The following is a 16,016-nucleotide window of genomic DNA, read 5'->3' on the forward strand; positions in this document are numbered from 1 at the left end:
AAAACAGAGTTACTTCAGGCCAGATAAAATACATCCCAATGAGATAAAGCAGGTATAATTTACCCAGAAGCATAATTGTCACCTACCCACTAGAAGAATGAGTCCAATACAGTGATGTCTATGTTTAAAGTATATAAAAATTGAGTAGTAGGCTTTAGTAGGTTAAAAGGATGAAAAAAAAGTGTGCTTAAAGATAAGCAGCTGAATTCTTAATATTAAAGGAGAAATAACGATTAAAAACTTGAGTTAAATTGATAGGTATGTCAAAGGCTTCTTTAGTAAAAAGTAGAGATGAATAGCGAAGAATGTGCTGTAGCTTTAACTCACCTATTAACAAGCGAACCTCTGGGCCTGCCAGGAGACTTATCGTAGCCAAAATGTCATAATAGGCTTTTAGTTTTCAACAGGATCAGAGAGAAATTACATTTTAACTCTGATTAATTCCAATATCCTGTTAATTGAATACCTTGACAAGCTGGTTAATGAGACCTTTGATGGAAGAATGTTAAGATCAATTGTTTTTTATTGTGACTTTTTAGTTTACATTTCCTTCATAAAGAAAAGCTGATAAATTACACTGGAAAATCTATATTTGTAATCAGAAAATAAATTGCTATTACAATAGCTTTGCTGAGGTAGGTAGGATACAATATAAAGAACATTTATTTTTAGGTAAATTGCTGGTATTCAAGAATTTTCTATTTGTAAGACTAGCTTGGTTAGCCACTATGCAGAAAAGAGTTAAGATAACATGCCTGAGATTGCAATCCTAAGAATGGTCTGCTTATAAGGTTGGACCTTGGCTGGCATCTGGGAACTTGGATTTTATGAGGGTTTCACCAGTCCCAGAACTGATAAGGGTGGCTCACTGTGTCTAAACTGTTTGTGCAAACAATGTGGTTCATGCTAATCTCTGCTTTCCTTCTGGGAGTCTGGAATTTTGATACATGATTGGCAGAGGGTACCTACGTGACCAGCCCCAGTAAAAACCCAAAATACTAAGTCTTTAATGGGCTTCCCTGGGTAGTAACATCACATACGTCTTGCCGCATTTTTGTTTCTGGGAGAGGAGTGCGCTCTGAGTGACCCCTCATGGGAGGAATGAAACTGAGCAGGACCCTATGGGGCCCTCCCGGGAACAAAATCTTCTCCGTGTCCCCTATTTCTTGTCTGAAGAAAAAGGCTTTAGTCTCTCTCCTAGGTCCTTCCTGAGTTCCAAAGAGCAGACTCAAACAGTTACTAATTACGGAAGTGACGGAATGCAGAAACAAAGGGAAAGCAGTCAAGCAAGAAAAGTAATGATAGCTTAAACAATAGTTCAGCGATAAAACAGAGTCTTCGTTCCTCCTCAAGAGATACACATTATAATCTGTTGTATATCTGAGTTGTTCTGCAGAAACTAAGACCCCCCCCACCTTGCTTGCTGACCAGAAACAAGTAGACCCCAGACTGATTGGAACCAGAAGATTGATGATTGATTAAGAATACCAAAACATGACCCTGTTACCTCACCACCAACCAATCAGAAAAAAGTCATGTACCCTGTAGCCCTCACCCTAAATGTTGCTTTTATAAACCCTCCCCTGAAAGCCATCAAGGAGTTCCGGCCTTTGAGCATGAGCTGCCTGTTCTCCTTGCTTGGTCTCCTGCAAATAAATCATGTTCTTTCCTTCACCACAACCCGGAGTCCCTAGATTGGCTTTGCTGCTCGGTGGGCGAGTGGACTCAAATTTAGTTTGGTAACAGGAAGAGGGTAAAAGAAATCATGTGGATTCCTCTAGATTCTGCTTGTGCCTTTTCCCCTCAATATCTGGCTGTATCTTCATACTACATCCTTGAAATAATTCTTAGTCATGTGTCCAACTATATGATGAGTCCCATGAGTCCTTCTAGTGAATATCTGAATGTGGGGATGGTCTTGGAGACCCTCGGCATAGCCACTTTCTACAGGCATTTTACCACCACAGGCTTTAATTTGAAAAGCAGTACTAAGTTCACGTGTTTCATCAGAAAGTTATAGAAAGACTTGGCGTCTCGCCCCTGTTCTGCCAAGATAAATAAAACTCCAAATATATTTGCAGTCTGTGATTTCAGTATGTCGGCTTGCAACAAACATTTTACACAGTGAGAAGCTCTAGAAGAGAATCAGGAAGGCAGTGAATGCACACAGCAGAAACAATAGTTCACTTTGAAAGAAAAATAAGCAGAAGTGTCATTGTTCCTTTAGCCTTGGGGCACAATTATTCTTTGTTCTGAGAATTGTGAGAAAAAAAATCCAATAAACCATATGAAGATCTCCTGTCGACTTCCAAAAATATCAGCAGAGGGAGAAAGTGGGTAGAGATTGAGAAGGATCATGTTATTAACAAATACTATCTTTTTAGTTTGTTTGCTATTTAAAAATTTTTTTCTTTAAAAAATGTACTTTGTTTTGTTTTGTTTTTCGTGAATGTTGTCTTTTAAAATTTCAACACCACTATTTTTACTACAACATCGTATGTGTTTCGTCTACTCTTTTTAGGTGCTAAAGGGTTGTTTAATATTTGTGAACAAAGGAAGAAAAAATATTCACACAGTACGTTTTGAAATGGGATTGAAAACAAGACAAGAGCAAAACAGAGTGTTCACTGAGATCATCACATTAAAAGATGCCTGACATCAGGTAAAATTACAATGTCAATTTCATAGTAAATACATCATAAAGAGATACTGTAACACAATATAAAATGTTAGAAAACAATAATGCAGTTCAAGATACATCTTCTAAGCATAACTGTAATTTTTCCTCATCCTTCAGAGCGATGTGATTTTTCAGAGTGCATAAAATACAATGTTGTGACAGTATTTAACACATTTCATGTAGTTTCACAGGGTGTTTCCAGAAAATGAGTAATAATTTAAGAAAGCTATTTCATCTATTTAAGAGTCTGGCTTGAAACTCTTTTCCTTTCCTCTAAGATTCCTGTAACATTTATGCCTCTTTAGCATCTACCCACATTGTTTTTCCCCTTGCCATTCACTGACTACTTTGTAATTAGTTTTATTTTTTTCCCCTACAAACTAAAGATTTATTAATGGAAGAGATGTTGAAAGACTCACCTTAAGGGGAAATGAGTTTTGCCAGAAAGTTACAAGAAGATAGGATTAAAAAAGAAGAAAGACTGATTAACGAGTAGTTTGAGAGCTGAAGATTTTTATCACTGGCATGGAGTTACTCTAATTGTATTGTAAAGCCTATTGAAATGATGTGAGAAAGAATTACGTCTATCAAAGAATTTTAACAGTCACACAATGGATTATTTTCCTATACTCTCAGTCTAGAGTATATAAATCATTTGTTACAAAGACATGTTTATTTCTGTTACATTCCTCATAATAAAGGTGAGTGGATTTGGCTTTGCAAAATTCTAAGACTTTCAGTTCCTTTAAGGAAGGGAAGTGAATTCATTACTCCTTATTTATATTTTTCTCCCACACCCTGACTCTTCTCTGTGTTTACTCCATAACAGAAATTTGGAGAAAAAGTAGGGGGTGATGGGAGCACTTTGCTACTTTTGTTACTATGTTGACTTAAGGAAAAATACACTATGTAAGAGTTGTGAGTTTCAATTTTATTCAGAGATCTTACTGAGGACTATAGCCCAGGAGACATCCTCTCAGTAGGTCTGAGGGAACTGCTCTGAAGAGGAAGAGGAAGAAGCCTGGTTTATATATGATTTTAGGGTAGGGAATACATGCAGTCAAGCCTGCATCTTGGTAAAAGATTACTGCTAGTCACAAAGAACAGATATCTCAAGTTAATGATTTCAGTACCTTTCCATGTATGGAAAAATGCATCTAACTATCTAAGAGGCTTTGTTTTTCCCCAAAGCACAGAAGGCCTCATCCTGTTTTTCATCCTAAATTGTTCTCAGTGTGCACTGTCATTCAGTAATGACTTAGAGTTGAATGCTAAGCAGTGCTCTTTCTTTGTTTATGGCTATGTTATAAAAAATTAATTTTACTTTGTAATTCATAATTGAGAGGTGGACTGCAACTCTATACGATTTCAGTTCTAGAATTTCCTCTGGGTTCTATTTATAGTTTATATTTCTTTGCTGAGAGTCCCTATCTTTATATTCATTGTGAGGGTATTTTTATTTACTTCCCTGAGCATAATAAAAATAGCTCCTTTAATATTCTTGCCTAATAATTTAGACAACTGAGTCATCTTAGGGTTGATATCTGTTGATTATCTTTTCCCCTAAAAATGGGGCCACCTTTTCATGTTTTGTTGTGTAATTTTGGATTTTACCCTGAGTCTTGTGAATGTTATGTCATGGAGACTCTAGATTTTGTTATGGTTTCTTGAAGAGTTGATTTTGATATTTTGCTTGTTTGTTCGTTTTTAAATCAGGTACGTCATTTGGGTGGTTTCAGACTTCATAGTCTGAATCTCCTGAGGTAGCAACATCTCAAATTTCAGCTCTTTTCAATTTAGCTGTGTTCATTTGAGCCTACCCCAGCACTTGTGTGGTTGAGGGTTCAGCCACAGAATTGAGCAAAGTTTCTGAGAGACAAATTGGTGCATTACCCCTCTTGTCTTCTTTCCATTGTCACCCCCTTGGTTGCCTTGGATTCTGTCCTCTAGTCCTTCAGGCCAGGAATTCTGCAGATTTTCTATCAGAGTTTCAGCCACTCCATGTCGAGATATCTCTGTTCCGTCTTTAGTCTAAAGGATGGAAAACTAGTACTGTGCCCTGTTCCTTCTTCTGAGTTTTGAATTCCCTCCATGATCTACCTGTTTCTGTTTATTACCCTATGCCTCCCAGTCACTGTTTTATATTATTTGTGGTATTTTTTTCCAGAATTTTTCATTGTTTCCTGTGGCAGGGTTAGATCTAGTAGAACTACTCAGCTATACTAATAACAAAATTTTATAGCTTTATGTGATTTCAGATATTACAACTGTAAAATAAACTTTGTGACTGTAAATGTTTCTATGGTGTTCTTGCTAGTGGGGTATTATAATAAAAATGATCAATCTAGCTATTAAAGGCAAGCCTACTAAATATAGCTTTTCTATAAGCTACTTAAATGTTTTAAAAATAGAATTTTTCAAAAGATTATAAAATAAAAATAAGAAGTAATTAGAAAAATAATTACTTGGAAATTCATATTATAAATTAAGGATATTTGAAGTAAGAATAAGTGACATTACAGAAGCCATAGGGTGAGAAGTAAACACAAAGGCTTTGACCTTGATTCTAAGTCATTATGAATAAAGACTTTAGACCTCAGTATAGGTTTTCTGTCTCAAAGTCTGATGTAGGGACTCTCTTCCATTTAGTGACTCAGGGATGCAGGTTCCCACCATCTTGTGATGTTGCCATGTAAACATATGACTTTCATAACCTCTACTAGAGGGAGAGAAAGAGCCAGAGAGTTGCTTGCACACCGGCTTTTTATAGCCCATCTTGGAAATGGCATGCATTTCTGTCTACATCCCACTGGCTAGAACTCAGTGAAATGGTCCTGATCCTTCTGCAAGGGAAGTTGGACATGTTGTCTTTCTGTGTGCAGGAAAAGGAAACAGTATGATGAACACAGCACTGTTTGTGCCACACTTTCCTTTTAATCAAAGCTGTTAGAGAGAAAAAGATATGATTTTTATTCCACATTTCTCTTCTTAAAGGGAGAGAGATTACTTTCTTTCCACAGTTACTACTTCTTGCATAGTGCAAGAATATTGATAGGATCAAGGTTACCTCCGAAAAGTATTCATGCAGCTGATCCAAAAGGAGTAAAGGGGCCTACTTACTATAAAGAGATATATCTTTATTTATAGGCAGACTGGTATTTGGGGATTTTCTGAGTTTTTTTTTTTTACTTTATCTTTTTTATTTTTTTTAATTGAAGTATAGTCGGTTTACAATGTTGTGTTAATTTCTGGTGTACAGCATAGTGATTTAGTTATACATACATACGTTATATATTCCTTTTCATATTCTTTTTCATTATAGGCTATTACAAGTTATTGAATATAGGTCCCTGTGCTATATAGTAGGACCTTGCTGGTTATCTATTTTATATATAGTAGTTAGTATCTGCAAATCTCAAACTCCCAATTTATCCCTTCCCACCCTGTTTCCCCTCTGGTAACCGCAAGTTTATTTTCTATGTCTGTGAGTCTGTTTCTGTTCTGTAAATAAATTCATTTGTTCTATTGTTTTATAAGATGTTATTTCTGCCCACTTTTCTCATTTTAGCAATCTGCTCTTTCTTACAAGGGCAATGTAGACTGTGTGATTGTTGTACAATAAGAGATAGAGTATATACAGCTTTTATATACAAGAAGATAATCTACAGCCTGTCTGGGGGGTAAGGAGCACCACTGAGGGTTGGTGCAGCTGGGGCTACCTTCGTGCTGATTGCCCTTCAACCCCAGGAAAGCTAGTGGGCTGGTCTTTGACCTTTCTCTCTTGGGGCTGCCTGCCCTAACATGTGGGAGTGGCCTATGTGTAATCAATTCAAGAATCCCAAAGCCTGAAAGGTTCTCCTTTAATTACTGATTTTTCTTTTCCAAAGAATTCCCTGCATTGGATTTTGTACTTACTATGCATTGGATTGTTGTATTGTTATGGTTTTAATTTTTTTTAACTTAGAATATCTTAGCTGTTCTCTTACAGTTTATCTGGTGGGTTTCTTTGTATTATTGTAACTATCTACCTTTAACCTCTTTCCTCAGTTTTACTAAAGTAAATGTTTAACATACTCAGTTTGTTTTTTTAGTTCCTTTCATATATACAGAGAGGGAGAGAAGTAAAGAAACCAAAAGATACAGGAATAGATGGTGATTTCTATACACAGTACTGTATTTTTTGTGCAGAAATGATCAAAAACTATTTTCTGAAAGAGCCAATATCTCTGTCACAATAGATAATTTTAGCAAAAACTTTTTATTATTTTAATATATAGTATTTTCTAGAATATATGTTATATATGATAGTAATATATTATGTCTAGGTTATATATTATAATACATTAATATATGATTATATGTTAATATATATTATAACATTGCATATTATAGGTCATATTTTCTAGAATTTATATAATACAAAGTATATGAAAAATACCCAAAAAAATTAAAATTAAAAAAATCACTCATAGTCCCATCACTCAATCATTGTTTACAATTTAGAAAACTTATGCACTGAAAATTTGGTGATATTTCTAAGTAGAGACAGGGCAAATTCACTACAAAATCATGAAAAGCTGTGGAGGCATTAGGTAGAAATGGAGAGAATGCAAGATTTGAGACACTGACATTAAAAAATCAAAAAGCAACTAAATGAATAAAAAGGAGTCTGGGAGGAAGAAATTTTCCTCTACCCTTCTAAGTTCTTCTGGCTGGTCTAAGAATTAAACTGACATGAGACAGATTAACAGGAGAAAATCAAACAAAAATTTAATAACATATATACATGGGAGAGACCCTGGGAAACTTGAATCACTCACCAAAATGGCTGAAGCCCTCACCTTAAATACCACCTTCAGCTAAAGACAAAAGAGGATGTTGAGGGTAGTGGGACTTCAAAAGAGAGGAAGACAGTTCACACAGATGGAAAAGCAAATGTTTGGTAAATAAATGTTTGCTGGGCCAGGCAGAGATAATGGGCACAGAGTGGACCCTGATCTCTAGGCCCTGCCAAGTTTCCCCACCACATCTAGCCCATGGTCTTTGCCGATATCTCTGGCAATAGCTCTATCCTGGGAACAGACCTTCTGTCTAAATTCTTTTAGGCAGTAAAAGTGGAAGGTCAAAGATTTTTCCTGAGTCTTTTGGGCCTTCACTGTTTTCAGCTTGAAATAATCCACGTGCCAAAGAGATACATTTTGGTGTGGCAAATTTTGTTTCCATATAGAGTAAAACTTACAAAGATATAGTTTTAACACTTTTAAGGGTACGAAAGGAAGTAATAAGCCATAAACAAAATCTCTGAGATAAAAAAAATCCCTAGTGCTAGTTCCTCAATAGGAAAAAGCTAGTGATAGCTCATAAGCCCCCAATATAGATAAACTGATGTCACCCCAAAGACTAATAACATTAGCCCTAAAAGTCCTGTGGGACTTTAGAGTAGCTAAAGTGCTTCAGAAATAAACAGCATGAGATAAAACTAATTAATCTAATTTTGTGGCCCATGTTGGGAAAGAGCAATCTGGCAAATTCTTCACGGGATGCAAGAAAAATGAATTATTCTGTTTATATTTATTTTGGTTACATATTTTATATGCAAGTCTAGCATCTTCTTTCAAATAAACACTGCCCTTCCATTTAGTATTGGTAACAGAAAATTTTAAGCTGGGGTTTTATTGATTATTGAGTTCAAATTTGAATAAGAAATGACTGTAAAACCTCAAGAATTTACAGACTTATTAAGTAATTCATACAGGAGTGTAACTGAGAAAAGGTAGGGAAGAGTGGGAAGAAAAGAGCAAAGGGAGGGAAGAGGGAAGGCAGAAGAGAGGGAGGATTTTTTTCCTTAAGTTTTAAATAGATTTTGTTTTTAAAAGAAATGAGCCATGTATGCTACAAATTCCCAAATTCAATCTGAAAATCTCCATTACTAAAGTCCTTAATTTGCTTTTAAAAGTTAAACTACTGTTTAATTTCTCACAGTTTAGGCATTCTAGGCATTCCTGTTGAAAACATTGGCCTGATTAGTTTTTTATTGACTTTTGGAAATTAGTTCTTTAGTCTCTAATTAAGCTGTGTGTGGTAGATGGAATAATGAACCTCAAAGATACTTTCATCCCAATCCCTGGAACTCATAAATTTATTACCTAACATGGTAAAAGGGTCTTAGCAGATGTGATTAAGTTAAGGATCTTGAGATGGGGAGATTAGCTTGCATTGTTTAAGTGGGCCTTAAATGTAATGACAAGGGTTCCTCTGAGAGGGAGGCAGAGGGAGATTTGGCGACAGCAGAGGGAATGCAGCAGTGGAAGCAAGAGGTAGGAGTGATGTGAGGAAGAAAATGAAAGGAACCTCTAGCCAAATGATACAGGAGAGCTCCAAAGATTGGAAAAGGCAAGGAAACAAATTCTCCCCTGAAGTCTCCAGAAACAACACAACCCTGTCCACACCTTGATTTTAGACTTTTTTAGATTTTAGACATTTCTGACCTCTAAAACTACGAGAAAGTAAATATATGTTGCTTTAAGTCAGTAAATTTGTGGTAATTTGTTATAGCAACGATAGGAAATTAATATAGCAAGCCAATTTGAATAGATCTGAAGGCTTAAAAAAAGGCTATATATAATGTATATATATCTGTGTGTATACATATATGTTCATATTCATATATAGACATATATAACATTATATATTTAAAAACTACTGATACAGCACAAGGAACTATATTCAATATCCTGTAATAAACCATAGTAGAAAAGAATATGAAAATGAATATTTACACATATATAACATATAATATATATGCATATATTATATACATATATCACCTTGCTGTACACCAGAAACTAACACAACATTGTATATCAACTATACTTCAATAAAAATGCTACTGATATATATTCATATATAAAAAGGCTATTCATATATGTATACACACACACATATATTTATAAAATCAAGTATCTGACATGTTAGACCTTTAATAAAAATGGAAAATCAACCCATTCCTCTGGAATCATATGAAGGAGGATATACATTATCACTATGCCACTTGTACTAAAAAGCCGAGAGGCATTTACCACTTGTGACTATAGTAAAACACAGATGAGGTTTAAATATGGCAGAAACTCTCTTAATTGACCTCCTCCTGAAGGAGTTGAGGATTAATTCATGATCTCCACTTCAGCTGTGAAACATATTAACCGATGTCCACAGCACATGAATACTCTTGGGCAATAATTCTCATGCCTGTTTCTATCCCACCAGTTCAGTTGTCTACTCTAAGAATAGTTATATTTGTTTCCAAACCTAATTATTTCATTGATACACCTGTAATTTGACCACAAATATTATAATTATGTATGTATAATTTTAATTCCATAATTTGACTAAACATTTCATAAACTGATGAAATAGCAATTGGAAAAGAAACTTATTTTCATGAAAATACTTTGGAAAGATTTAATGCAAATAAATAGCTAATAAAATTGCTATGGAAGTATGTACGGGGGAAACTACTTAAAAGTTTTGAAAAAAATTATTAAAAATCTAGAAGGATTCTTGACTTAGATTGCTTCACAGATGTCTTCAGTTTCTTTAAAGCCCTTCTCTAGGGAGACCCAGAAATGGAAATTAGAGATGATGTTGTGCTGGGTAAGAGTGTAAAGTTGGGAGCCAGACAACATATGTTTTAATTTTATCTCTACCATTTACTGATGGTGTAATCTTAGGCAAGTTTCTTAACCTCAAATGTAAAATGAAGATGATGATACTAGTTACCTCAAAGAGACACTAGAAAGACTAAATATGCTTGACACGTAGTAAGTACTCAACTGTTATTCTTAATACTATTACTGCTACTAGGTATGTGGCTTATTCAAGAGTGACAACTTAGGCTATCTATTGGTGGAGCCATATTCAGAGGAGACTCCTGGGCTTTTATGTCAAAGGACTGATAAATAAATGTACATGTAATTTTATGTTAAAATAAAATGTTCATTTCTCCACTTTAGCCAAGTTTGCCAATTACAAACCAATTTCAATCCTAATTTCTTTGGAGGAGGAATTCTCCTACAATCAGTTTATTTTTTTTTGTAAATTATTAGCTTAAAAACACAAAACTAAGACCCCAAATCCTCTGAAAATTCAAAGTTACTGTGACGCATAAGTATCAATTTATACATTTTTTTTAAGATTAAGAGTCTAAAACAATAAAACAATATGCCGGTGGCCCGTGGCATCCTGTACCACTCTGGCTCTGTTCTTCTATCTCTGTTCATCATTCATCTTATGAAATAAAGGCCAAGGTCTTTTCAAGCTGAGGCTGCCTTCTGTAGCTGGTGCAGGATTCCCTTTGCACCTGCTTTCAAACATTTCAGTGTTACATCTCGTTATCTTACCTTACAGAATCATTTTGAAGTAGATAGTGGCAGAACTATCGTTGAGACCTCGCCTATTGTGTTTCCCTCGGGGTCTACCCACCAGAACAGAGGGAAATAAGTCACTCCCTACCCCCGACAAAATAAACAATTTTCTTTTTCTTACTCGGAATCATAATAACTTAATAGCTACTTCTGGTTAAACTAAAGGGCTGAAGTGAAGAGGGTAGTGGAATCCTCGGTGGCTTCTGATGGAATAATCTCAATGTTTTAGTAATTATGAATTGGGCTTTTCTCAAATGTCTTACATGGAAGAGTTGTCATTATTTGGGGAAAATGTTCCCCACTTTTTGGGTCATATTGGGGAAATATATCCCAAAATCTACAGCTGTTGATCAAAATGGAAGACTAATAGGAAGGAAGCAAATATTATCGAATAACATAGTGGAGATCATGAATTAATCCTCAACTCCTTCAGGAGGAGGTCAATTAAGAGAGTTTCTGCCATATTTAAACCTCATCTGTTTGGCTTCTTCCTAGGGATAAAAGGAGACTTGGCCCCTCTTCTCCCTGTGATAATAGATTTAGGAATAATAGATTTAGGATAATAGATTATGATGAAACTAAAGATAGATTAGAGTTGAAGACAAAATGGCCAACAAACATTCAGACTAAATAGCGAGTAAATAAAAAATTACTGAATGTTGTATCTATTTTTCTGTCTGAAAGCTTTGGTTTTGTTTGTATCACTAAAGGATTTCATAATTCAAATGTCTTAGATTAAGAATCATAACTTTTAGCCTTAAAAGGGATACTCATGATTTAGAGGCAAGAGCACAAAGTGAGGTTTCAGGAGACCTGAATTCTCATCCCAACTCCACTAGGTATTCAGGTAAAGACACAGCCTCTCAGAGCTGAGCGAATTAAGATCAGACACTCATTGAATTCTTATCTAGTCCCTGACCCTTACCAGCCATGATCTTGGGCACAGTGTTTAACCTTTCCTAGCCTTGGATTTGCTGTTTGCAAAACAGGGATAATAATAGAACCAAACTGTTATAAGTAGAAGTAATGACTATATGGAATAACCATATGTAAAGAGCATAGCACTGGGTCCAACATACAAGTACTCAACAAATATTAGCTGTAATTTACTTATTCATTTCTTTGGGAGGTAGTTAGAGCAACTGGCTAGAAGGAATGAATGTCAGAATTGGTGGCATTAGCTCATTGAAAGGGAATTATTTTTTTAAAATTATTGTTTACAATTTTTCAGCCTGTAAAGAAATGCTGGTACCCTAAGGCAAAGTCCCGGGCGACCGCACCCCAGTCAGTCAAATCTCTCATTGCAAATCGTGCTCTTTTGCGTGAAGGTCCATGGTCTGTGAATACCTATTGTGTAGTACTCATTCAGTTTAATCAGAAATGAAACAATTAGCCTAGGGAATAAAAGAATGTGCAGAAGTACAATTTATATTTATAGTAATTATTTCAGCTTATATCCTAATGTTGACAATACTGTATTAATATTGTGTTAATATTAATTAATATTAATATCCATTCCCAACAATTGAGAACTATTTAGCCACCAAAAAGGTGATCCAAATTTAATGAAGTTAGGGTTTAGAGAGTGTACCTGTCTAGGAAGTCAACTCTGAGACAGTCAGGATTATAGGAAGTTTGGGGGAAGGGTGAAGAAATAACATCTGTAGAAGATAAATGGGGAGAAAACCTTGTTCCTGAGGTGCGGATTTGATACTTTTGAAAGGAAAGTGGGAAGGAAGCAGATCAGAAAACTTCAGACCAAAATGCAGATCTGATAAAGTTTCAGCGAACCCAAGGGGAAGCTCCAGAGCTTCTTAGAGGAGTCCCACATTGGGCAGGAATGGCAAGATGCCAGCACCCCACTGTGCTCATTCACATGGTGGGGGTTGCCCACCAAGCATGCATAGCCCCCCCAAAAAGTTGAGGCACAACTTGAAGGCGATCTAGCTGGAGGCTGCCAGCTAAGTCTACTCCTTAGAACTGAACAATTTTCTTTCCTGAAGGAGGATATGAGAGGCGTACCTGAATGGCTGCCAAAGACAGTTCCTATAATATACATACCCTCAATATATTTTAAGTCTTTTTCCTATTTTTATACCTTACATCCTTTAAAATTTTATAATTTAAAGCCTTTCATATTTTTTCTTGAATATGATTTGCCAAATTCTTGAGTTGTTAAATTTAAATAACAAATTACAAATTATAGTAAAGGATTTTAAAACAGATGTTGAAAAGTTGATTTATTTTATTTTTAAAGAAAACTAAGTAAATATTCATTCCCATGTTCCCAAATATAGCAATATAAAGTTGGCATTCAAGATGCTGAGATACCCAACCATAAAATTTCATTTATGTTTTGCATTGGATTAAAATTTGTAATTTTAAAGTCATATTTTTGTTATTGCAAGCACATGTTAGATGCAAAAACAGCATTTTCTATTAGTTTTCAGGTGCTTTGAGAATAGGCACTGTATCCATTTTGTCAAGTATATTTCAAGAGGTTCTGTACTGTAATGAACAAAGAATCGCCTCATATTTCTTGAATGTGATGAAGGATTATTTAAAATATACTTTTAACATCAGTGAGATATATAAAACATTCATTGAAAATGAAATATGTTTTTTACATATCCTTACTTTTTATTGTATTCAGAAGGATGATAGACTATGCTTTTGGATTACTCTGTGATATAATGAAAGTTGGAAGCAAAAATGAGCCATGGACGTTAGAAATGTAAAGCTGTACTCTATCCATCATGAAAGTAAACCAGAGGGTATTCTTTTGGACAGATAGACTGAATTCTGTTGATACACACTGGAATTTCAAATTCACTTTAAGACATTTCTAAAAATGTGAATATTGGTTGCCTGAATTATCTAAAGAATTAAATAAGTTAACCTCCACATCCGTGGCCATCCTAGTTACATAACAACTTTTGTTTTCTGCAGCCCAAGGAAGCTTCCTGTATTCTGATGAGACTCAGTAACTAAGGGTAGCAAAAAAAAAAAAAAGTTCATTTATTTAATGTCTTCTAATTATGTCACATTTTGCTGAGTATTTTTGCAATATTTTACTATAAAAATTTTCTAGCATACAGAAAACTGGAAGAATTGTACAGTGAACACTCACCATCTAGATTCTACAAATTATATTTAACTTTACTTGCTTTATTTCTTAAAGAAGAAGTATCTCATAAAAAATTAATTGGGGGAAAATTAAGCTCCCATCGTGTATTAAATCGAACATTTGGGGGTTTGGGCAAGAGAAACCAATTTGAGTTAGCTTCAGTAAAATAAGAATTTCTTATGAGAATGCAGTGGTGCCACATAAAAGCTAATGGTGAGAATGCCACCGTAACCAGGAAGCAGACAGCCACTGAGAACCCAGGCTTGGCTCCACTCTGTTTACCTCTTTTCTCTTTCTATCTCTTCTTCTCTTGACCTTTTCTTCCTGTTTCTCCTGATGCCATAGCTCCTAAATTGATGTTATAGCTTCAGACACCCAGTGTTACCAACTCCCTCTCTGCATTCTGAATCCCCAGGCAAGTTCTCTGGTTGGCTTCACGTGGGTGAGATGCTCCATCCTGATCCAATCATGTATATGTGTGTCTGTGTCAAGGGGTCAATGGATTCTAGGCCAATTAAATCATAATATCTGGGGGTGGTATCCAGACATCAGTATTTGTCACAGGTGTCCCAGTTTGGGAACCAATGCCTTTGGCTCTGTGGCTTTATGAAAATAAAGAGCATGATAGGATTAATAATGCCCTTGCCCCCAAAGGCTAATACCCAGAACCTGTGGAAATATTATGTTACCCGGCAAAGGGGAATTAAAGTTTCAGGTGGAAATAATGTTGCTAATAAGCTGACCTTAAAATAAGGAGATTATTTCAGATTGTCTGGGTGGGCCTGATATAATCACGAGGCTCCTTAAATGTGGAAGATGTAAGCAGAATTGTCAATGTGTGAGAGTAATATTGCTGGCTTTCAAGATAGAAGGGGGCCAGAAACCAAGGCATATGGGTGGTGTCTAGAAAATGGAAAAGTCGAGAAAGCCCTTAGAGCCTCCATAAAGGAACTCAACTCTGCTGACAATTGATTTTCACCCAGTGACCCTTTTCAGACGTCAGACCTTCAGAGCTGTAAAACATTCGTGTTGTTTCAAACCACTAAGTTTGTGGTAATTTTTTTACTTTACAGCAGCCATAGAAAACCAATACAGAGACATTACTGAGAAGGCTGATTAGTACTTGAGTAAAAATTCGGAGAGATCAAAGAAATTCCAAGGCTGTATTCCTTAAATACAGTTGTTCCATGGTGAACCTTTTTTTTTTTTCTTTTTTGGTCTCTCTAGCACTTTTCTCTTCTTCCGAAAACAGCATCTCCTTCTACCTTTTGTTTTCACTTAGAAATTTTCTCTTCATTTTTTCCTCCGACTATGTGGTTCTACTGGGGGTACCATTTGTCAGCAGCCTTGAACGAGTAGGCCGTGGGACCCAGGGCGAGGGTCACAACAACATGCCTATAAATAAGGTAAACAGTGATTGTACGCGTGTGCCAGTTAATAAGTCTTAGGACAAAGAAAATAGAAGTACGCATGCGCTAGTGATGTTATGTAAGCCCCATAAACAAAGAAAGAAACACTGCACGTGTGCAGGCAAAAATAGATAAAAAGAGGACAAGTGCGCCACGTGGGCAGCGCCGTCTTATTGAACTAGAACAAAGTGCAGAGTGCCGCCGCCACTGCCGCCCGCCGCAGGCACCGCCCGCTTGTACTGCAGTAAAGTGCTGTTTTGCTCCATGTCGGCTTCTCGCGCGTTTTTCCAGTTGGACAGCTCACCTCGTCGAATCCCTCTTCAGCCCCGCCTCGGCTGACACCATTCTTAGGTCACACCTGTGCTTTCTCTCAATGA

At 36.0% G+C, this 16,016-nt stretch overlaps 1 protein-coding gene across 1 annotated transcript in view; it reads left to right on the forward strand.

Moving 5' to 3' along the window:
* The first annotated feature begins 2,554 nt into the window (after positions 1-2,554).
* Positions 2,555-16,016, forward strand: part of PRRG1 (proline rich and Gla domain 1) — a 118,815-nt gene continuing 105,353 nt past the window's right edge. The window contains exon 1 of the mRNA XM_072956675.1: positions 2,555-2,662. The gene's annotated coding sequence lies outside the window, so the exon portion shown is untranslated. The remainder of the gene's footprint in view (positions 2,663-16,016) is intronic.

Source organism: Vicugna pacos, chromosome X (genome assembly GCF_048564905.1).
Source record: "Vicugna pacos chromosome X, VicPac4, whole genome shotgun sequence".
In the NCBI taxonomy this organism is placed as follows: Eukaryota; Metazoa; Chordata; class Mammalia; order Artiodactyla; family Camelidae; genus Vicugna; species Vicugna pacos.